This window comes from Malurus melanocephalus, unplaced genomic scaffold (genome assembly GCF_030028575.1).
Source record: "Malurus melanocephalus ecotype Western Australia unplaced genomic scaffold, MMel_1.1 scaffold_238, whole genome shotgun sequence".
NCBI classification, from domain to species: domain Eukaryota; kingdom Metazoa; phylum Chordata; class Aves; order Passeriformes; family Maluridae; genus Malurus; species Malurus melanocephalus.
In genome coordinates this window covers 400,119-423,782 of record NW_026623470.1, presented here as the reverse complement: position 1 = coordinate 423,782, position 23,664 = coordinate 400,119, and positions in this window count along the sequence as shown.

The window sequence follows — 23,664 nt, the reverse complement described above, 5'->3', positions numbered from 1 at the left end:
TGCCTATCATTTTCTCATGGGAGTAGTTTTTGTGAACCTCCTGCTTTATCTCTCAGTGTCTGGATGCCTCCACAGCTTTTTCCAGGGAAATATGGCAGTTCTTAATCATCCTGAAAGCCAGATAAAATGATCCAAGTGCCACAAGTAGTAAATTGCAGCCCATTTTTTCCCCTTGTGGAATACCACACTCATTGTTTCTGGCAGAAAATGTTCAAGTTTTCTCTACCAGGCTTGCCATCCTTGGCAGTGTTTATGCATGCCCTTTATATCTCTGGATGTTTGTGAGTTTAATAACCACCTTTTTGTTGCAAATTTTATTACTYAACATGGAACTGAGCATTAGTTTTTAAATGGGTGTAAGTCTCAGAAATATTACTAATAATGTGCTATAATAAGGTTAAAATTAGAAAGGAGAGTCCCTCTAATGTAATCCTTTTGTCCTGCTGTTGCTACCCAGTCAGAGGAAAGGATTAAAAATGCACCTGTTGTGCAGGTGCTTTTGTATGCTGACAAATTTACTAATGATCAAGTTTGTTCCTTTTCCAACCCTTATGGTACGTATATTGCAAGCTTATGTTTAATTTAATCTCCCTACTAAACTTATGGTTTCCTCCTTAGATTTTAAAATTGTTTTGTATTTTCTCAAGAATTCCAAAGGTTTGCCTATGTACTCACTTGTATTGTCTCATAGGAGACACTGATGGTTTGATCTATGCAAAGTCTCACTACATAATCTTTTCCMCCTGCATCCCTGATTGTCACTCCAGAATGAAATGGCAATGACCTCCTAAGGAAGGAGACCAGTGGTAGTACATGTCCTAGCAGAGTACAACAGATGTTATATGTAATAGAAARAAAAACCCCAAAAGTTTTAGCATAGCATTCTGCAAAACACAGTTGATTCCTCAGCATATTTTCTAGTGACACTGTATTTCCTGCTTGAGCAAACAAGACATTAGACAAGGCCATCATTGAATGAGTAGAAAGAAAATGGTCAGCTATCTGAAAGAAATCCTTGAGAGGATCTAGACTAGGAAGTAATTCCTAGAGGAAATGAAATTATTTAATAAATAAATATCTAAGTATGAAACAACTTTTTAGTAAAGGTAAAAGATGCTTCAGATAACATTCTATGACACCTGTCCTCACTTAACCTTATGACTGCATATCATTTATCTAGCATGAGTTTGAATGTGGTAGAAGGACATGTATTGAGAATCTTAGTCCCAGTCAGCCATGTGTAACAGGACACCTTGTATGTCAAAGGATTATTGTCACAAACCTGCTTCAATTACATTAAAAAAGAATTGTAGAGCTGAACTTTTGCAGTTTCTGATACATATATGATATTACATATGTACCTGTAATAGCAACTTAAAAAGTTGCTAAGGATAGTTCTACAACGGGAAATTAATTAAAACATTAGCAACAAAAATTGTATCTGGATCTATGGGGAACAGAACTGTAGCACGGTGAATCTTAGAGGAGTTAGAGACTGTTTATTTCTCAGAACCTGAGTGTACAAGATCTGTACTTGGCTACATGCTCAGCAATGTGACTATATTTCCTTTTAATATTTTTTAACATTTCTGTGGTCTAGATTCAACTTCTGGCTTATTTTACCTACATAAGATCCATGGCCCCATGCAGTGAACAAAATTAATGATAATTAAGTGATGGTAGAAGTACTGAAGTGAAGTACTGAGGGGTATAAAAGGGAACCCTTACCTAAGACGTGAGATCTGATCTGGATATGATGATGTAAGGTCATTTCTGTGAAGTAAGCTGGACTTCAATTTTCAATTGAATGCTTTTCATAAGCACCTTTGAAAATGTGTGCAAAATTTCCAAGGGAATAAAACCTCCTAACTGTGCGAGAAAAATTAATCTCAAAATTCTTGAGCTTACAGCCAAATAAAAAAGATTGACTACTTCAGTGTTGTAAATACTTTCTTTGACACTGACTTCAGATACATGTTTTCTCTTGAAAGGAGCAAAAATGTAAAAATGCTTTTAGTTTTGTATATGCAATGTATCTTTCGTGCTTGATTTCTGTCACTAAATTTTTTTAAGTGTGTTTGGAAAAGGTATATAAGCTTGAAAAATTATCTGGGTAATAAATTGAGACTCATTTACATTTAATAACATCCTGTTGTTCCTGGAAGCACACTTCTTGTAACAAAGGGTACCTCTCTTTGCATTTATATGCACTAATTTGATACAACCTTCCTCYGGTGTGGATAGATATTACAGACAGTGCACACCCTCAGGTCTGTTTGCACTGCAGTTTGGAACAGTCATCCCCATTAATTTTGGTTTGGGGTTTTTTTCAGTCATTGCAGTAGACAGAATCATTTCTAAATCAAGACCCTGTATGTCACTTTTCACCATAAAAGCTTTCTTTTGAAGATTGCTCTCATAGCTTCTCCTATCAACATGGGTAATTTTTGGACTCAAATGGCAAATCCATGTCTGACCTTTTCTTTGYGTATTGATCATTTTTTGCTTCATCACTCCCATCCCTTTTACTAATGAGACAAAACAACTCAAAAAATCAGCTTCCATCTTTCTCATCATTGGATTCATCAGCTAAAATGTTAGAGATACTTGGGGAAAAAAAAAAAGAAGTGTTTCCTAATTTAATTAAGGATGCACTTACTGTAGTTAACACAAATTATCATTGAAAAAACTTYGAAAAAAGGAAACAAGGAAAATGTCTTGGCCGTGAATATCAGAGTTCTGCCAATGTACTTAAGGAGGTCAAATGACCTGACAACATGCCTGAACTCTCATATGGTAAAATGATGAAAAGGAGCAAGAATTCCTGTATAGCGTTCCAGTTTAACTGTGCTGAGAGATTTCTTAAAGAGAAATATGATATGAGGGAGGAAGTAAAATGTAAAAAGACAACAATTAAATTAAATTATTTTATTTGTGTCTTCTAAAATGAACAATTGTAATATGTTGCTACATATTTTCCTATGTTATATTCTTTCTTGACATAGATAAGTTTCTGACTAACTGATGGCTAATTAAAAAAATTTTCCATCTTCTGCTTTTTCTTGCTACAGTTTCTTATGGACACAGATATTCTGTGATATTAAAAACCCTGTTGATTTAAAAAAAAAGGGCATCCCCATTTTGTTTTGAAAATATCCTGCATAAAGATATTGGTAGCATTTTTCAGACCTTCACAACAGGCCTCATCTGGTGAAGTCAGTGCAAGTCTTTCCACTGACATCAATGGGCAATGGATCAGGGCTCRTTTATGTCCTACTTCTAGCTGTGTTTTCTCCATTCTTTAATTCTACAGTGTTTTCATGCTGAGACTTGTTGAAGTTGATAGAGGCAATTCTTGCATTTTTTCATAATTCTACACAAGTGGCAAAGACTGTGTCTATTAGTATCTTTCAATCCAGTGAGTTTGTCCCAGTTATTTAACAATATCATAGAAAGAACAAACAGAAGGAACTGCATTTGTAATGAGAGGATACAGATCAACAGGACAACTGTATAGAAGCTGCCATGGGGCTTCAAGGTTTCTATTTCAGCTTTTGTATGCAGAAAACTGCTGCTTACCTATCTTCAGGGYACACCCCTTCACCACCTTGGATTTAGTATTAACCCTAGTAGGCATTGTTTTATTTGACTTTTGCCAAACTGAAATAAAAAAAAAAAAACAAAAAWCAAAACCCACAAAATCTTTCCTAGGGAATTTTCATACATAGAAAAGCATGTTTACTTCAATATGAGTGTTCTGCCCTTTTGATAATCAATATGGCCTGTAGCTGGCCAAAGCTACTCATCCTATCTGTCTGTTCTGGAGTAATTATGGATTTAAAGACGKAAGATCTGCTGACTGCCAGTTTCGCCAGTGGAGGCTGATCAGGATTTTCCATTGGACAGTAACTCTGAAGGAGAGGGAAAGGAAGCAAGAAGACCTAGAGCAAGATACAAGAGAACTGTGGCATCTAGGGTGAATTAACCTAACTCCCCTCTCAGTTTTGCAAAAAATCTTGATATTTCAGTGATCAGAAGAGCCTCAGAAATGACAGAGGGAGGAACTGAGACAGACTTGCTCCTTCTCTCACAACAGCAACAGAAGAGTGGCAAACAAAGGTCAATATGGGCCTTCCAGTCTTCCTGTAAAAGCAGTAACCTTTTTCACACTGAAGTGTTGCTGTGCATCACATTTGGATTGTCTCTAAAAAAAGGACAAAATACCTCCCCCCCATCAATTCCCCATCAGAGTACAGTAATGAARTGTCCAGCTGCAGATGCAGCAAAAATTCATTCCAGTTCTGCTCAGTTATTGTCTGTCTCATCTTTAGCAGATGGCTGGATGATGATGTCTGCAGTAATAAAAATATTAAAAACAAAAACTGCCAGCTGAATTGGAAAACTGACTAATTTCTATTTTTATAATGTGGTACATGAAGCCATTATTTCTCAAGCCAGTAATATTCAACAACAGCTATGTGAGAACTTTTAGTGGAGAGAAGAAGCAGTACTGGATTTCTCCATCCCTTGACTGCTGGGAAGAGATGGCGTTTCACACCACATATGAAGTGTATATGTATATATGTGTGTATATATATATATATATATACATATGTACACACACACACACTCACACTGCTTTCATATGTTATTAAGAAGAAGTGTTAGCTGTAACATACTGGTGGTAGTGAGACAGATTGTCCCCTACTGAGGCAGAATACCTCTGAGGTTTGCTTCACCACATCCATTGTGCAGCCAGCATTGGCATGTCACCTCCTTTTTTACAGGGAGTGAGATGTCTTTGGAGCAGTCAGTAACATGCAGATGCTTTTGAAAGAGTATGGCCTTCATTTGCATTCCAGGTTCTCCACTTGCTTCCTAGTGTATACCAGGTTTTTTAGCTGTGGGAATATAAGAAATAATATGAGCGTAATAGAATTAATACCATATAATATTACATACTATTAAAAGAAATGATATAATATAGTTAATGCAGTTAAACTGTAAAGCAAATGCTTTACATGCAGACTTATAGACGTTTTTTCTACTACAGGTTCTGTGTTCTGAATTGTACAAAAATAGAGGTTAAATAGTCACATACTGAAAGGTGACAGTGATGAGCAATTGATGCTGTCAGAATATTTGCTGGATAATGGYCTTAATTCTCTTTATACTGGATGGATCTCTAAATGACAGAAAATCATATGGCACTAATTCATTCACTCATGTGAGCAATATTTCACTCCTGGAGAGTGAGATTCTATCACTCTGTCATTGAAATGTCATTGAGATGTRTCGGAAACTTTTGTGAATTTTTAACATGCTCAAAACACAGATGAAGGCTTTTGAAAGGAGAGATGATTCTCAGAGCTGTGGCATTGTTTGAAATACAGTACAGGATTCTGATTTTCAGGACCTGCTAAGCATCCTTCTTGAACTCAGACTCCAGTGATATGTTGATTGTCTCAGATAATCTTGTTGTCAATATCCTGAAATTTAGAACATTCAAACAGTTTAGCGGTTGTTACATATGTTCTCGCATAAATATTTTCAATTAAATGTCTGTCCTAAGATTATAATGAMATTTGGGTGATTAGAGAATTAATTAGAGAATTCACTGGCCTACAAAAACAATAGTTTTGTTTTCTTTATGGAAAGCATTCAAAGAATCCACATCTGGCATCTCAGATCTTTAATACATTATTAAAGACTCTTAATTTGTTTCATCTTTCAATTTCAAGTTCTATTCAAAAAGGAGGTATGTAGAAATATGAAATATTGTCTTGCTGTACTGTGTTTGGCTCTTAAAATTTCTAGTGCACTAATAAATGTTAGGTTATTTCTGCCTCTCTGACTTCTATTTCAGCTTCTAAATTAATTAGTGTATTGTTCAGATGACAGAAGATGCACAAATCAATGTTACACATCTTATTACTTAAATTCGAAAAAAAAGAAAACCCACTTTCCTGAGTGTTTGGGATAAAACAGAATTTTTATTTGTTGCTCTTTTTCTTTTCCCTCAGACTGTGCACGACATTTTTATGGCTTTCTGTTCAGACCTATGTACTAGATAAGACTTTTTCTCTGTCCTTGCTATCCATTGTAACYTGACAATTTATCATGGTTTAGGAATGGCATGATCCAATTTAGTGCTCCCACTGAAACCACTGTGCACTCACTTCCCCCTCCCCCTGCCAATGACTGGAGAGAACTGGAGGCACCAAAGGTTGAGATAAGGACAACTGACTGGAAACAGAAATGAGATAAAACCGTTTCCATTCTAAAAACAAATGCAGAACACTACTGGCCAACTTTTTAACAGTGTGAGAAAAAAAATGCATGTGTGTAAAAGTGTTTCATAAATACCAATGCAAAGACTGACAGAAATTACTCTTAATTTTAATTTTCTGTTTTCCAGGTGATACTTGCCAGCCATAATCTCAAAGAGAATATAAAATACCTTTCTGTGTGTTTTTTTTTTCCATTAAGGATTATGTTTAAATCTGAAATTCCTTTAGAGATCAAAAATGTTCTTGGACTTTTCCTTTACCTACAGAATAATGAACTCCTAAAATAAGATATTCCCTGCCTCCTGCAATTTGCCTAAAAACTAAAGGTTTTACAGAGCCTAGACATGGAATCTACACATTTAACAGCCACTAATTTCTCCAGTCTCCTGTTTATCTCACTTAAGCTTCACACACTATGCAAACAGTTCCACACTTTAAAGATGTCTTCAGGCAAGACCCATCTACCCCTACTTGCTTTGAACTTGCCATCCATTATGTTTCATTCATGGTCAATACTTCCTATATTTGGAGAGATGATGACCAATCAATCCACGCCCACTTTTTTTTTTTTTTCTACTCATGATTTTATAAAGCTTTGTCATATTTCTGCCCAGATGAGCCCTTTCCAGGCATGGGAGCCCTGGTTACTCGATGGCCCCATGCATGGCAGCTGGTGCACATCCTATTGATATTGCTGCCCCTTTCCACACCTCTCCCAACTGCACTGTATCCTGTTGAGACAAGGGACTCACCTGTGCATGGGATTCAAAATTCTGCATGGGTTTACACTGGGACAAAGCTCTGTCCATTTTCTAATCATTGTTCCTTACCTAATAATTCCTATAATTTTATTTGCTACTTCAACTGCTACTGAGCAGTGAGCTGATGTTTTCTTAGTTTTTACATCAGTTATAGCTTCCAGACTTCTCCTGTGGTGATGGTGGTGATCTCAGAAAATTCTGATTTTATATGCTTGGAGTTTTTTCCCCTCATTTGTGAAAAATCACTTACTCCTGGCTATGTTTTAATTTGCCACATGCTAGTTTAATTTGATACTCTCTATTTCTTGTGCTGGAGAAATCTGAAGAATGAGTAAACCTCAAAAATATGTTTAATGTATTAAATTATCCTTTTATTCTATCATCTTATTTAATAAATAAATCAAGTCAATGCATTCCACAGTGATCTGATGGTCAAAACTGTGAGTAATTTTTTAGAAATCTTTTAGGATACTTTTTWAAAAGTCAGTTTAATGACATTTTTATGCAACTCATAAAAGTGGAAGGAAATAATATTGGAAGGAGTCATCTCCATGTTTCTTAGTAGAATCCCTCAAAAAGGTATAGGACAGAGTACATGGTGATGTGTTATCTTAAATTACCAGCTTTGAAGCAAAAAAAATTGCTTGTAAGGTTTAAACAACACTATGGGACTACTGAGAAACAGAATTCTCACAAACAAAACTGAGCCTGGCACAGAGTCACTCTAAACATCTGTTTGGACAAACATTCACATTTCCAGCTTGCAACATCAATAGAAATATTTTATTCATTATTTTGCCTTCACTTTAGTTTTGTGAAGCTGAAATATTAGAAAATAGTCAGGCAAGCTTCTCTTTTGCATGCTTCCAATTCAACCTAAAAGTTCACTGTATTTTATAAAATKAATCTTAATCCTTGATGCCACATTTTTATTTTCAATTTCTTACATATACTTCCATCATTAATTGTAACATATTGTATTCATTAGCTATAGTCATTTCCCACAAAAGAAAATAACAAAACTGGCAAACTCTATTGCATTGTAAGACAGAGTTTGCAATGCATGTTTTCAAAAACTCACATATAATGCACAATTTTTTTCCTCCTGGCACCAAGTAGCAAGGAGACATAATGGATTGGCGCAGGCTTCCTATATTACCTCTGAGGGGAGCCATTATCCAACAGTTGTGATCRGTGCCAAGCAACCATATATCTCTGCAATCCTTGCACGATTACATTGCCTGATTCTTCTCCTGGTCCGCTGATGTGAATCAAAAATAGACTGCAACCGCAGAGCCTTCATGGCACGTTGYGAGAGAACAGACAAAAAATACAGGTAAAACATTTGCAGTCCAATCCGTTATTTTCATTATGATACAAAACCAAGAAAAAGTCAAATTAAACTGCATAGAAAAATTACTTTCAGTTTTTCTTCACTTCAATTTCTGGTTGCGTGTGATTTGGTAAAGCTCATTCAGCATAGAAGACATTCTTAGATACTCCAAATTTTAAGCAAATACAACTAAACTAGTCCAGAACATTACTGTCGAATTTGACACCTGTTTTAATGGTACTCTACACATTTTTCTGAAGTTGAAGCCATATTCTGAAGTTTGAAATTTCATTTTCAGTTGAACCCTGAGTAACAAGCATAATTTTTAGCCCACAATTTTATTTGGAAAATGGAGGAGAGATGTAGAAGAAGGTGGAGGAAGAGAGATGAAACAATTCAAGAAACAGATGGGGAAATGGTATATAATCATTATTGCTATGTAATGAATCGTGGTCATAAAGAAAATAACCCATGTCTTTCTGCACTTTGCATCACTTTTTAGACTACTAGAGTTTGTTTTGCAAATGTTTTTAAGTGCTGAATTGTCATGATATGCTCTTAGAAATATAATTTCTTTACTGAGGAGGCCAACAACAATGGTACTGAAAAAAATACCTCTTTAATTACAGTCCTTTAAGAAATATGTACTGAAAAACTCTACAAGGAATGAGCAAATGATGTAGTTARAGTCTGCATTGCATGTGAGAGTTAGTTCCTTTACTCTGAACTATTTCCTTTACTATTGAAACTATTTAATGGGATATTTAYTTTAAATGAAGACTAAATGTGTTTCATTGGTTGCAGTGAAACCTAAAGTGATAGACATAAAAAGACTTTCCTTAAAACTGGAAAATTTCATATATTTGAAATATGCCAGTGTTTTTCATTATATTTTCTTCTTAACTTCTGTATTTGTTAATCTATTTTCTTTTATACTTCCTAGATGGCAAATGACTGAAAAGTCAATTTTGAACAAACTTTAGGGTACAGGCTTTTCAAATTACTCTAATAGAAGTCACAGTAAATTGTTTCATCTTCACTGCTGACTCTCAGCTAGGCTCAATAACAGTGTGGCAATGCCAAGAAGTGATCTCTGAGATCTATAGGATAAGGACAAAAGCCTTAACAGAGTAGTCAGTGTGGTTAGTAATTATTTTCTTCTTTTTTTTTTTTTTTTTTTNTTTTTTTTCTCAGAGATTTTCTTTTTCCTAAGGAAGGATTGTCAAGAAATCAAAGGTAATTATGTCATTGCATGTCCTCAGTCTCCTTATTTCAGATATGTACAGCAGACCTGGAGCAGACATGGGGTTCTACATCTTTTCTTCTATTCAGAGACTCTTAACAATGCAAATTGTGGGGTTTTGCAAGGAAGATAGGCACTTATGTTTTGGAATTTGGACTGAGACCACTACTAGATCATTTCACACAGACTTCCAAAAAAGCTAGAAACCCCAAAACCCAATCATATGATAACTTCTGGCTGAACTCCTGCCCAACTTGAACTAAAGTCAAATACTGCTTCAGTTAAACTAAATCTCACTTGTTCCTAGCTTTCAAATAAAACAGTTGTTATTTTTGTTTTGTTATTTTCTCTGTTAAATGAATAAATCTGCTTGGGATGTCCTTAAACGTCCGTGCTCTGATTCACTCCAAAGTAATAGTAGATGACTAAGACAAATGATCTGAGTTACTGATTTCATGGCTGGAGAAAGTGAGTAAGAAGTGCACTCTGTCCCTTGGCTGTCATACACTACTTTACCTTATCTCCATTAACACCCCAKTGAATGCATTGATTACTGCTCTGGATTCTCGATTTAATAAACTGTGTGAAACTCTCACTGGAAAAACAAATTAGTAGTTTGGCTTATCTGTTTTTATCTTGGCACAGTAATACATTATTCCAAATCAGCTGGTTTGAAGTGAAATGAGGGGACAAGTTTCATTTGAAGTGCACTGAAGTACCTCCTGCCTACAGCTATACAGCTCTTTTCTGACAGCTCGTGCTCTCAAAATTTGGGMAAGGTTTGCATGGCCCAGTACTAAAATACCATATTACAGTAGGTTTTTTTGAGTGATTTGAAGGCAAGGCTATGACCTAAGACTAGAATTTGGTCCAAACCTAAAGATCTGTTCCAGTGTATTCCAGTCAATCCTTACCTTGGGATTTAGGACTAAAGGCAGGGATTCAAAGTTTCCTTTTATTTATGAACATTGTGTGGGAGACCTGAAGAGTTTAGAGCAGAATGACTTTCAAGTCTATAGGGATAAATGTGCCATGTACTTCTGGAAGAATCCTGATGGTTTTCTCAGATAACTTTTTCTATAATCACAAATCCATAAATTTCTTCAAAGCCACCTTGCCACAAGATGTAACAGTGGGAGAGGCTAATTACCAAAAGATCTAAAAATGTAACTTGTAGTAAAATAGATACAGATCAACATTAAATCCAAGCTATAACATATCAGCATTTACCAAATTTGGATAGGAAGACACTGCACTTTGGATTGCAAAGAATTTTTTGGAGCAATGATGAAGATTTTCCTGTAATTCCAAGTCACATGCCTGTAAATTGCCTAACAAAGTTCTTATTATTCCCCTTCTCGTTTGTTTTTTTCACGGCATGAAAATTGAGGTTGAGATGCCTTATTATTTCTTAAATGTTAAGACAGAATAACAGAAGGATTTGGCCTCCAATTCAGACAGACAGGTGGTATGGATTTATTTGGTTCCTATTGAAGAGTGCTTCCAGCAGCTGCTGAAATGGAAAGCAAACACATGAATCTTGAGATGGAGGAATAGCTTAAGCCCAGATTTGTAAGCACAGATTTTTTATTTCTTTTCCTTGCTAACTCAAAGATGAATCTTGCCAGCTTTTCAAAAGTGTTATACATATGCATGAAATATGTGTATCTGCTGATTCAGGTCATAAATTGCAAACACCCAACCCATGAAACAAAAGGCAACAGTAACTTTTTACAGTGTTGTCTAACAAGGCACTATTCCATTTTTAAGAGAGAAAATGGATAGGATCAAAATCTATAACCAGCTGAACAAGCTGAGCAAGCCAAATAATTTTCTATCAAATCAGCTTCACCTACTGGCACATTTATTAGCTTAGGACAGGTAAACAAAGACATCTCTGTAAAAKTTACTAAAAGTGTTACAGTTTCCTAGTTATTGTTTCCCCCTCTCTCTCATTCATTCTGTTCCTTTACCTTCATTCTTTTCTACTTGGCCATTAAAAACGGGGCAGGAAATGAAAATAGTAAAAGGGGAAAAAAAAAAGCAAAAAGGAAGAAAGGTAAGAAGAACAAAACACAATAATTGTAAAATCAAAACCTGAAAAGTATTTGATTAAAAAATGTAGAGTAAACATAGTTTTTTGAATTTTTCTTGAAACATACTTGCCATTTTTCACCCAGTCCTGCTGCCAACTTTCTGACTGTGTAGTACAAACAGCTTTTCAGCTACTCCTACAATGGCGCATTCAGAAAAAAGATGCATGTGCTAATGGCACCTGCACAGCCACTCATTTATGGCAGTCAAGGAGCAAGTGAACATGCCAATCAGATAATATATGCAGTTGGATAACTATATATCTATCTGCCTGTGTGTGGTACTATAGCTAAAGTCAAGGCAGTGGGCTGACATGAAGGCTGATATGTTCTCCAGGGTACATCCATTTTCTCCATAGCAGGAAGTTTGTTTTGCAATAGTAATGTGTAATTGGCATTGCCAGTATAGCATAAATTGTTAACATTCTTAGTTCTAGTTTCAGATTCAAAAAAAAAAGAAAAGTTAATTGGAAGCAGTAGGCTTCTCAACATCATAGCTGTTTAATTCTTTTTCTTGTAATATAAATATTTTAACATATATGGTTATCTGCTTGCATTAAAGGGATAATATGTGTGTGTATATATATGTAAATGTGTGTATGGTGAGTGTATTTCTTCAATGCAAGCAGATGACTACAACAAGAATATTAACCTCTGAAACTGAAAATATTAAGGCCTAGGGGATATTGACTAGACATTCTATTAGAGCTGTGAAATAACCATTGCCACCAGTATTTCTAATGAAGACCATCTGCAAATAGCTTTATTTTTGGTTCCAAAAAAAGCATTCAAATTGTTTTTAATCCAGCTGAACTTTTCAGGGATTAGCTATTATGTTCTCATTACTCTTTTCACTGACAAATAACTTTCAGGAGCAATTTCATCATCAAACCAGTTCAGCAAGCAGAATATTTTGTTTCATAAATGGGAAAAACAAAACCAAAGAAAAACCCAAAAAGCAAATCTTCCAAAGAAATCACAAAAAAATCAAAGCAAATATTATATCTTTCCATAAATTGAGCTTCAAATTATCTGATTTTATCTAGTGTACAATTCTGGCTATTAATAGTAATTTTCACAGGGTAGGATATCCAGAATATTCTAGATATTATATCTTACCAMTTTTTTAAACTCTAGGCTGAAAAACTATCTGGAAGATTCAAAAACATTTTTTTTTATTGATTCATTATTGTCTTTTAGGAATTTACTTAATTGTTTTAATTTTCTTTAGGGGAAATGTAAGCAAAATTAGCAAGGGGGTGTATGATGCAAAGAATCTGTAGGCACTTCCATTCTGACCTTAAGGAAACTTATCTTGCTCTTTGACTAAAGGGTTTTCTGGATTCTCCATAAATGTATTTTTTACGGAATATGATATCTTTTTATTGATTCACAGGGAGCAGAGGCAAGGCAGCATTGCAGCAGAATGCATATGAAAAGCAAGAGTATCAACTGATGGCACTCTTCTTTTCTTGCCGTGCTATTAACCTCCATGTACTTAATTGTGTCCTTGTTAAAGGAAATACAGAAACATAWACCCAGAGGTAGAGTGCTCCTTCATTATGTCTGTGCACATTTGGAGGCAGGAGGTCTGACCAAATGGTTATTGTCATCMCTTTTGGAGTAAAATTCAGAAATTCTAACTGCTAGACAAAAATTATTTGTTATAGTCTTACAGTGTGTTTCTAACTAATTCAGCATTACAAAAAAATGAAACAACAAAACAAAACAAAAAAGAAAACCAAATAAAAACAACCCCTTGTCCCCAGGCTTAGTATTTCTATATGTAGAGCAAAGTTGTCATCTAATGGAAAATGGAATACTTCACTGAAGACAAAATGAGATTACAATGATGTACTTGAGATGACACATTTCTACAAGATTAAACATCAAAATCAATATTTCTGTTATGCATAACCGCAATCCATTGGTAGAGTGTTTCTGATAATTATCCCAGTAAGATCCACAGAGAGCTGAGAAACATCTTGTTTTAATTTACTTTTCAGATCCATAAGCCATCTCTGAAGTTAYCAGGATTGTCTTTGCTACATTCTGCCTGATGTGCCTTTGGACAGTATGCACTCTGCACTTCTCTCCTGTCCTTTGCCCTCCCATTCACCCAGCAAGAGATTCCTCGTAACAGCCCTGCCTGACTTGGCCTAGCCATTCATGCCTTGCCACTCAGCATGCTCTCTCCCTGGATGCAGCTAGGTACTTGGTCCAGAATGCTGGAGATCACCAATGTGAGACCCAGTTCAGCCTGCTGGAAATCTGCAGGAGAGAGCCCTGTGCTGTGCATGCATGTATGAGAATGGGAGCTGAGATTCTTCCCAGAGCAYTGTGCTGGGAGGCAAAACACAAGTCAAAACCAGACACCGCTTCTKGTAAGAATCACACAAAAACTGCTTTAAGAGGTGAAGTAAGTGCTTTGCTCCYCTCATTTGTGTGCAAAACGCAAAACCCTTATTGCCAGTCCCTGCAAACCAACACTTGCAGATCCATGGCTGCCTAGAASCCTCCCACCACATCAGGTGAAGGAAATGCTCCGCAGTCCTGTGATATTTGACAACAGTAACCAAATCACGCTTTTCCCACAGCAGCTGAGCTGTGTGTGCCTGAACTGCTTCCCCTGGTTTGTTAGGCATTTCCTGGACTGGGCAAGAGAGATATCTGTGGGTTTTGGTGGGGGTTATTCACCATGGAGCTCCCCTATTTTAGCTCAGCATTGTAGATTGGTGGCACAGGGAGAGAGGGGAGCCATGGGGCCGTGCAGCACTGGGACCCTTGGAGGGGCTGGCTCTGCCACAGCAGTAACTGGCAGCASCTGGTAAGGCCCACAGTATTTCAGTGAGCTGTGCACAGCGTGGCACATGGTGGCTGTGGAGAATGACTACTGACAAAACAGCACTGGGTAAAGGTGTGTGGTGCCAGCCTGCAGCACACAGGGTGGTTGGTGCCTGCTGTTCTGGGCTTCACATGGCCAGCAGATGTAGCTCAACTGGCAACCTAGAACTTGGTATTTCATTGGCAGTGGTGGAGCAGAGTCTTCGTGTAAGGCTTTGTGTAAGAGAATTCAGAGAAAAGCAGGATGAGGAGCAATGTATCACTTTTTTAACACAAAGAGCAGGCCTACTGCAGCTCTGGAGCTTTCCACCCCTATTTTGGGCTACAGGAAGCTCCAGTTCCTTCAGGTCTCTACTCAGATGCAGAACTGGGGTGTGAGCTCATGCCCTAGCAGGAAGGATACAGTTGTGCTCACCGTAGATGAGGTGCACATGTGCCATGGCATTTCTAAACATTTTTGAAAGTGTGGAAAATTATTGCACACAGTGGTGCAGGGTCTGTCTCCTGTCTTATTGGATATACACTGGCAGAGCAGGAAAATTCCTGGGGATCATCCACACTAGTGAGCATACAGAAAAAGAGGTTTCCTCCCTGGGATTTCAGCTAGGGCACGGTGCTGTGTGCAGAAAGAACCGGACACTGTGCATTGTCAGAGAATTTGGCCTCAGGGGAGCTAACAGGGATGCTGTGACAGGATACTGCAGACACAATGACTTATATTTCCAATCAGGATTAATAATTGTTCAGGCCATCAAACATAAATAGGTGGTGTTTAGACAAATGAATTTTATATCAAGCTTTTGGTCATATGTATTCACGCGCTGCCACATCAATTGAAAGCAGGATGAGAGCCATCAAAGCAGCAATAGGTTACAGGCAATCTGACCCGATGGGTCCTGGGAAAAGTGTAGGTTTCAGYGCTGAGTACACAAATCAGCCATGCTAAGCCTGCATGGGAAAAGAACAGGCAGAATATATTGCTCATCAGTATGGCATGAGACGAGTCAGTCTGAGGTTTATGCACRCACACAGTGGGCACATGCATACTCTTCTGGGTTTTGGGTTTATTTGTTTACTGATGTTCTTATGGCTGTGTTAGCAACAACATGCCTTAAAGTGTCTGAATCTGTTCCTGTCACCAACACAATGATAACCAGGTACAGAACTCTGTCTCTTTGGAGGGATGGATGCCATAGAGACAGAAATTACAGATCTACAATCCATTGAAAAAGACAGAGGAGAATTTGCTGGTTCTGATAGCTCTCMTCCCTGGAAAGCTGACCACTAGGTCCAGAGGTCTGATGCGTATCTTCCTTTTCCTGCTTCTGAATCATACAGATTCTTTCGCACTGTGTTTAGGTGGGAAGCACACTGCCTGGGCTGACATGACCCTTGCATAGGTGGTACTTCTTCATGTTCATACTCATATTGGCTCTGGAAGAAGCCAGTTATTTATTGGCTCACATTGGCTCTGGAAGAAGCCATTATTTGGTAAAAGCCATCAAATAAGTGCTTTAGTAGAGAGAGTTGGGTGTGAAATGCAGTTATTAGATAGGCTAAAATGTATGCAGTAAATGAAAGAAGTCTCTATTACAGCAGCATAACTCACAAGTACAAAGCTACCTATGCTTGTGAAGTCATTGGAGTAGAAGTACAGCACAAATTGAATGAAAATTTGCCTTGGACATGTATGTCCCATCTCCAATTATAAGAATTCCATGGAATTAAACTCTAAAACATTTCAGTACTCCTGTTCCGAACAAAACTTAGAATTTTTTGTTAGTCACAGTTCTAAACAGATTAAAGATCACGCCGATGATATTTTTCAAACTCCTGATTTTTAGTTTAAAAATCTATGAGCAGCACGAAAAGTGGATTGTCTCCTCTATTTGCTGTCTCATTCAGTAAAAAAGCTTTCCAGAGCACAGACAGGCTGCCAAGATTGAGAAGGCAAAGCAATTCACAAATGTGGGCACACCACCTGTGCCTCTGCAGTCCAGGCAGGGCACTGGCTTCTCATTTGGAGGGAAAACGAGAGTAACCATTTCTGACTCATTGAGACAGGTGGAGGAACAAAGCAGTGGCTTTGGCTTAATCACAGAATGGACCAGAGGAAAAGTTTTATTGCCAAAGGACACACTCCATTTGTGATCAGGTCCACTGTTCTTGGCTAATAAAATTAATATTTCTCCTTGATGTTCCATTGACTTATCAGCACATGAGTGAAGCTTTCTTCTGGTTTTGGCCTAGTTAAGAAAGCCATCTTTCTAGGCCTGATCCAAATGCTGCTGCAGTCACCCAGATAGGAAAAAGTRTTAGTCACCAAAGAGCCATCACACCAAAACACAGAACGTTTGTTACAGACTTGAATTATGACTCAGATTGTTGGTTAAGAGAAAGGTCCTTACATTTCTCTTTGCTCTTTAATTATTAATTTTTATAAGAAACATTAAAAATAGCCCTGTTTCAACTTCTTATATTAGAAAGCTTTTGTTTCCTTCAAGCCAGAATTTTGTACAAAAGTTAAATCCTTGGAATATTAGAACATTTTGATACAAAATTATAAAGAAAGGTCAGCATGGTAGTAAAATTTTACAAAATAATTGAAATTAAATGCCTCATCTGCACTCAGCTCACACATTTTCTTGACTTTCAAAACAAATTTTGTGGAAATTATTGAGATTTTTGCCTTTCATCCTTACCCGAGAGGAAAAAATGCAAGCAGCTCAGAATTCTCTGCAGTAGAAGGGAGTTTCCGGCTTCAGTCCCATTTGGTTGCTCTCTGTTGTGAAGTTATTTGCAATGGGTGGTTTATTCCTGTAATTTATAAAGGCCTTCTAATAGAAGAGATGAGATGAGGCAATGGAAGTTGGTAAGTACTTCCTGAGTATGAAGACCAAAGCAGCTCATAACTTGTGTTCCCCTCCTTCCCTTCTGCTCTGTTCATTCCCCAAACTGGCATTATTCCTTGTACCTTTACTGGGCAGAGACAAGTTAAGCACATCCTAATACATAATTCTCAACCACACTCAGAGACCTTAATGAAGGTTAAACTTCCTGCAGACTGAGTTTCAAAACATAAGTATATTTTTGAATGCAATTAAAAATCTTAATAGGTTTCCCAAAGTCAACCCAGAATAAAGAACATTCCTCTTTGGCAACTGGCAAATAATGGAGAAAATTCTAACCACAATGTCTCTGAAGCTATCCCTAGAGTCAAACTGGAATTTTTATTACTGCATTGCCTTTTTAGTCATGCCACTTTTTAGCACTGTTAGTTTTAGAAGTGAAGGATAAATCTATGAGCAAAAGTTTCTGATGCCTTTAGAAGCAGCTATTCAGCCTGTGTTTTTTATGAACTGCAGGTCATTCCATTGCTTTCAAACCTCTGTGTTGCTAATGTTGCCAGCAAGTTGTTGGTTCTAAGGCATATATTAACAAATAACATTAATAAACACTGCACTAAGGATGGCTGTCAYGTTATGTCCACTCCCAGGATCTTGCCCTCACCCAGCTTACTACCCTTCTGCAGTGGGGGCAGAATGTTGGAGAGACAGCACTGACACTGCATCAGTTGTGGGTGTCCTGGCAACCAGCTCAGCATGTTATTATTTCTATGCCAGATAAGTGCTGAAACTAGTTATTATATATATATCTATATATATACAYACACACGTATACATACATATGTATGTACATATATTTCAGCTGCTACACCTTAAATTTGGGCTGTTATGCATTATTGAATACACAAAACTGTGATTAGGCATTTGTAAGACTTGCCAGACTCAGAAAGTTGTAGTGTGATAAGGCTCCTTAAAGTCTATGTGTTTATGAGTTGAAAATGATTTAAAGTGTAGCTATCTCTTTTTGATCACAGATGTAGAAATACTAGAAAACAAAACAAATCAAATTATTCTGTGGTTGGTTAGCACCATTATTTCTGCAAGCACTCTCATTTCTGGCTAGGAATAGGAGTAACAGCTATAACCCTCTCCTTCCTGGTCCTCATAAATCAGAATCCAATGTCCTGCAAATGAACAGGTTATTAATAAAAGGGACATTAATTTCATGGGCTCTCTACACAGAATGTTTTGCTTCCATATGAGAGTCAGTAATAGCCATCAAAACACAAATAACTTGATTTCACCCTTATGCTAAGCAATGCCCTTTCAGGTTATCAGACTCTAAACATGATGTTTAAAGTCTATCAGAGGAAAGGAAGTCAAAGRGAAACAAACCAGTGAGTTCTGCTTTAGGACCTGCTGATCAGTAAAAGCATTTTTAATTATACCTAGAAGAGATTGGTTCCACGTGCAGGCTCACGTGTATGTAATTCCTAGAAGTTTGCAAGCACTCCCCAATAGATACCAAGCATTAAAGAACTTGTAAGAAAGTCTTAAATGACTGGCCTCCAAAATTACATCTGCTTACTATTATTCCCGAATTCAGATGGTGAAATATTAAAAGGCTAAACTAATCTGCACCCTCTCAGACCAAGACTATCACTCTTGGTGTAGATCTGGAGGGCTTGTGTGTGTGTGTGTGTGTGTGTGTGTGTGTGTGTGTGTGTGTATGCGCATTTTAAATGCCACGTTTTTGTGTGACCACATATGTGACTTACATGTATGCACATACTGATGTGCATGTATAAACCACATGTATGTATGTGTTACATAAATTTGAAGTATCTATTTTGCAGACAGTTTGTGGTTGGAATTTTTTGTTTCTTTGTTTAAACCCCTTATCAAGTTTTGACATTCCACATTTTTGTTTACAGGAGCCCAAGGACGAGTAATGAAAGAAGCATGAGGAGTACAAAATGCATTTCTGGGAAGAAAGAAAAGCAGAAAAACAACATTACAAAAGCAACTGCTTCCATGACTTGCCCCTCTGTCTCCCACAAAGAGTTCCTGGCAAACACAATGCACCCATTAGTTGCAGGGCTGTGTCAGGCACATCACAGTGTTCAAAATTTTCCCTCAGGATCTGTGCATACACACAGTCATGCACACAGAGCGTCAGTAGATACCGTGATTACAATTATGACAAGAGCTGACTTGGATGCATGCTGTGTCAGAAGTTTGACAGGCTGGGCTGTGACTTGGAAAGCTGTGTTTCAGTATGCAGAGTGCATTGTTGCAGGGCTTTCAGATGTGAAGAGGTGAGTTTGCTTTGTGACTGGCTCAGGGTAACCATTAGGGAGGAGGGAGAGGGCTCCTCCTTGCCTTTCCTTCTTTGCAGATACAGAAGAAAATTATTCCACATACCCTGCCATATAAATGACTGCAGATGAGGACAGTCTGAAAAAGCAAGATAGAAGCCAGGGCATTCCCTTTGGGTTTTTAAAGTATGGTTATGTACCTTGCATTGTAATTTGTTTCCTCAATTGTGTTTTTGTTAGGCATTTATGTGGTTTTTTTTTTTAATTAACCTAAAACTTTTAAATTTTCATAAATTTCCTTTGAAGATACATGTAGCCATTATATTGATTCTGTTGTATTTTTTCTTTGAGGCTTGCTTATTGAAATATTATTCCCAAGCTGGTTTCATATGGAACATCCCCCACCTTTCTCATCAAGCATTAATATGTGTAGGGTTTTTTTTTTGTATTCCTGACCTCCAGGAAGCAAATCCATGGCCAGTTTGCAGAAGCAGTCACCATGTTGCCTAGTGGATTGTTGCTAATAAGGGGAGAAATTTGGTGTCCTGGCAGCAAGTTAAAGTATGGTTTGGCAAATATATTTAGGCTTTGATGCTATGAGCTGTCCTTTCCAAACAAGAGTTTCTGGGTGGTATTTTGAAGCTACGCTGTCTGCTGCTGTTTTCCTGGATATGATAACACTGCAACATGCCTGTTGTGTTAGAGGCCATGTTGAATGAGTACTGCACATTTAATGACCTCTTCTTACAACCTTTTTTTTCCCAGAAGTGGAAATGGCAACAGATGAGCTCAGGCTGCAAGGACTTGTGTACCTMAAGGTACCTCGGAGCACAGCCAGGGCCTAGAGGGGAGCAAACCAGGCACGCAATGGGAGCTTCCAGAAGGGAATATCTCACCCTCAGCCCCTCTCACAGATGACCCTTGGCCTTTCAGCTGTTGGCTGCTGAGAGCCTGAAAGCGCCACTTCCACCCTTTTGGCTCAGGGCTTAGGTGTGAAACKGCGTAATTCCCTGCTTGCTACGAGAACTTTCCTGCATTTCTGGCAGGGGCCATGGAGAGGACACAGGCTCCCTCAGCCCTATGGCTGATGGCTGCTTGCCAAGGCTTTTGGTGCAGCTCAGCACACCATGAGCACAGAGGGAGGAGAGGCAATGCCAATATCCCAAGGCTGTCCCTGCCCTGGGCTCGCTGCCAGCACCCCTTGCAGGCATGGTGTGGCCCCTCCTGTGGTCAAGAGAAGAGCTGGATAGGGAGTCAAAAGGCAGATGGGAAGACTGATTCCACTTTGGCACGTGCTGAAATGGAGAGGTGGTGGAAATGGCACCTTCTTGGGGGTGCCTTGCTCAGGATCATTCTGCTTGCCCTTGTAGCTTTGGGAAACCCTTCTCYTCACCTTTCCAATAAAAATTCCATTTGCAGTACAACAAACTTGATCACCTAATCCTCAGGTACTGAAAAAACTTGGCCTTTTTTCTTTAAGTCCTGCCTGATCCAATTTTGTATTCTGTCTTCCAGACAGAGGGGAGCCAACTTCAGTCTCCAAAGTAGGTCCTCACATATTTTGGTCTATCTAAYATCTGCCAACAAAGGATTATGCATGGTCCTTCGCTGAGGTGAGGCAGCTGCGTCTCACACAGAGGAGGCTGAGGTTGCAGTACATTTTGCTGGCTTGATACAGGGTTCCCAGCTATTAAGAATAGCAGAAATTTTTCTTCAGAAATGGACATCCAAAGGAAACTTTGCTTTGCACAGGAGCTGCAGCCATAAGGTTCAAAGGCAGAGAGAGGAGAGATAAGGTATTATATAAAAATTCCCAGGACTCAAGATAATGGCATTTCCAAATGTTAAAAAAAAATGAAAAAAGGAAAGAAGAATGAAAAGATCTGTCTTTTTCAATCCTAATCTTCATGTTTAGCTTTAAAAGCACTCCAGCAGAGAAATTCTGCATTTTACTGCAAGAAAAGATTTTGCATAGAGATCTACAATGAAAAAAAACTCAGTTTAAAAATATGGATGTAAATAAACCTTTATTCTCTAGTCAGTTCAGGGATAATGTAGGACATCTTTAGGATTTTAGTCTGTGAATTGTGAGCTGCATCTTCACTTTAGTATAATATCGATTATCTATATTTTCAAAGCGTAGATGCTCTCTCTCTTTCTGGACACAGTTGGAGATCACATCTTGGACAATGGTGTCTTGTGAGTTTAATTTTCACATGGTATTCTCAATTGTACATGCTTTTCTAGCTGGAGAAGTAAGGAAAACAATAAATTTCAATGCAAAATTTAGCACAGTTCTAGCAAGATTTATATAAAATACCAAATCATGTAAAGATCCAGAAACTTACATCTTCAAGGAACTCTGGGGAAGTAATTTTCCCCTTTTTGCTGCCAGTGCTCATGAGCAGATCTACAAAGTTCATGCCTTACTGTGCCAGAAGACTGCTGGCAAACGTTTTTTTACATGAGACAGACAGTTTGTAATTAAACACTTGTAGATGGCTGAACTCAGTGAGTTATGAATGCCCTGGGACATATAAATCCCTAAAAGAAGAATTCATTCCATAATTTGAGTCAACAAAGCAAATGAGTTCTAAGCACAATTTAATGAAGTCTGCAAGACAACATAGTTATACTTTTCTCTCATTTAAATGGTCTTATGAGAAAATTGCACTTACACAATGTCTTTTAAAAGGTGGGGAAATCAGGAGGAAAGAGAACATTCTTCAAGCTTTAGTCAAAATGTAACAGTTGATGTTCCTAAAAGCACAGCTCAGACTGAAGGACAAGTGTGAAACCTGGAGAAAATACCATAAATTATTCTGGAGACAAAATCTGAATGTTTCAGCTTCTTCTCTCCCCTGAATAATACCATCCCTCATCTCCACAGATTCTGTGAATACACAAATCATTCCTACTCTGCAAGTGCTGGTGTAACTTATATTAGCAGGTCTAAGGTAAGGTAGACCAGCTGCTAATTTTTAAATTGTGATTTTCGTCTTATGAGCCACAGATGCTTTGTAGCCACAGATGAAAGTCACAGGGAGTTTTTGCACTGTTTGGTTGAGAAAAAGAGTCAAGCATTTGTGAGCTCTGTTACATGATAGTGCAGCTAGGTGGCTTTGGGATCTTCACATTGTGAGGATCAATCAGTGCTGAACCAGGATAAACATCCAGGCTGGTTCTTTGCATATTTAGCAATATGCTGCATTGCCCAGTTGTAAGTCTCCCATTCTGATTCTAGTTTCTGAGCAGCTTTCCATTAGCCCAAAACCTGATGAGCTATTTACTGTGTAGGTATAAATGCACATATAATGAATGCCCTTGCCACTCCCTAGGAAGGCAACATGACTTCAGTTCATGGGTAAGCAGACTTAAAACAGTTTGGGAAACGCTGAATATTTGGATTTGATTTAAAAAAAAATATTTTGACATTTCTGAACTGATTTTTTTCCTAAACATATTGGTCTCTGAAAATGCCAATTTGGGATGAAAATAGTTTGGAAAATACCAGCCTTTTTCCCTAGGAAGGAAATTTCATCTGTCAACTCACTGTATCATCCAAAACAAGTCAAGGGCAGAAATAAGTAGAAAACACATGTCCTAAATAGGTACCTTTCTCTCTATTGCCGAGCCCAAGGAGTTTTACTCAAATGGGAACCATTTGGCATGGGCTGCTTGCCTTTTTTTAATGGCCTAATTTTGCAGCAGTAGCCATGACTATCATAACAATGAAAACAAAGAAAAACATGGAATTGGACTCAGACTTAGCACATTCTGTCTGCCTGTTAGGGGAAAGTCCAACCAAAACCTTTACTCCCAAACACACGCTAAATTTTCAGGAGGTTTGCCTAGGGATTCATAGCTTCTAGCTCAATTTAATCCCTGCTACCAGTAATTGTATCAGATCTGTTTATGAAAAACAACCTGCAGGCT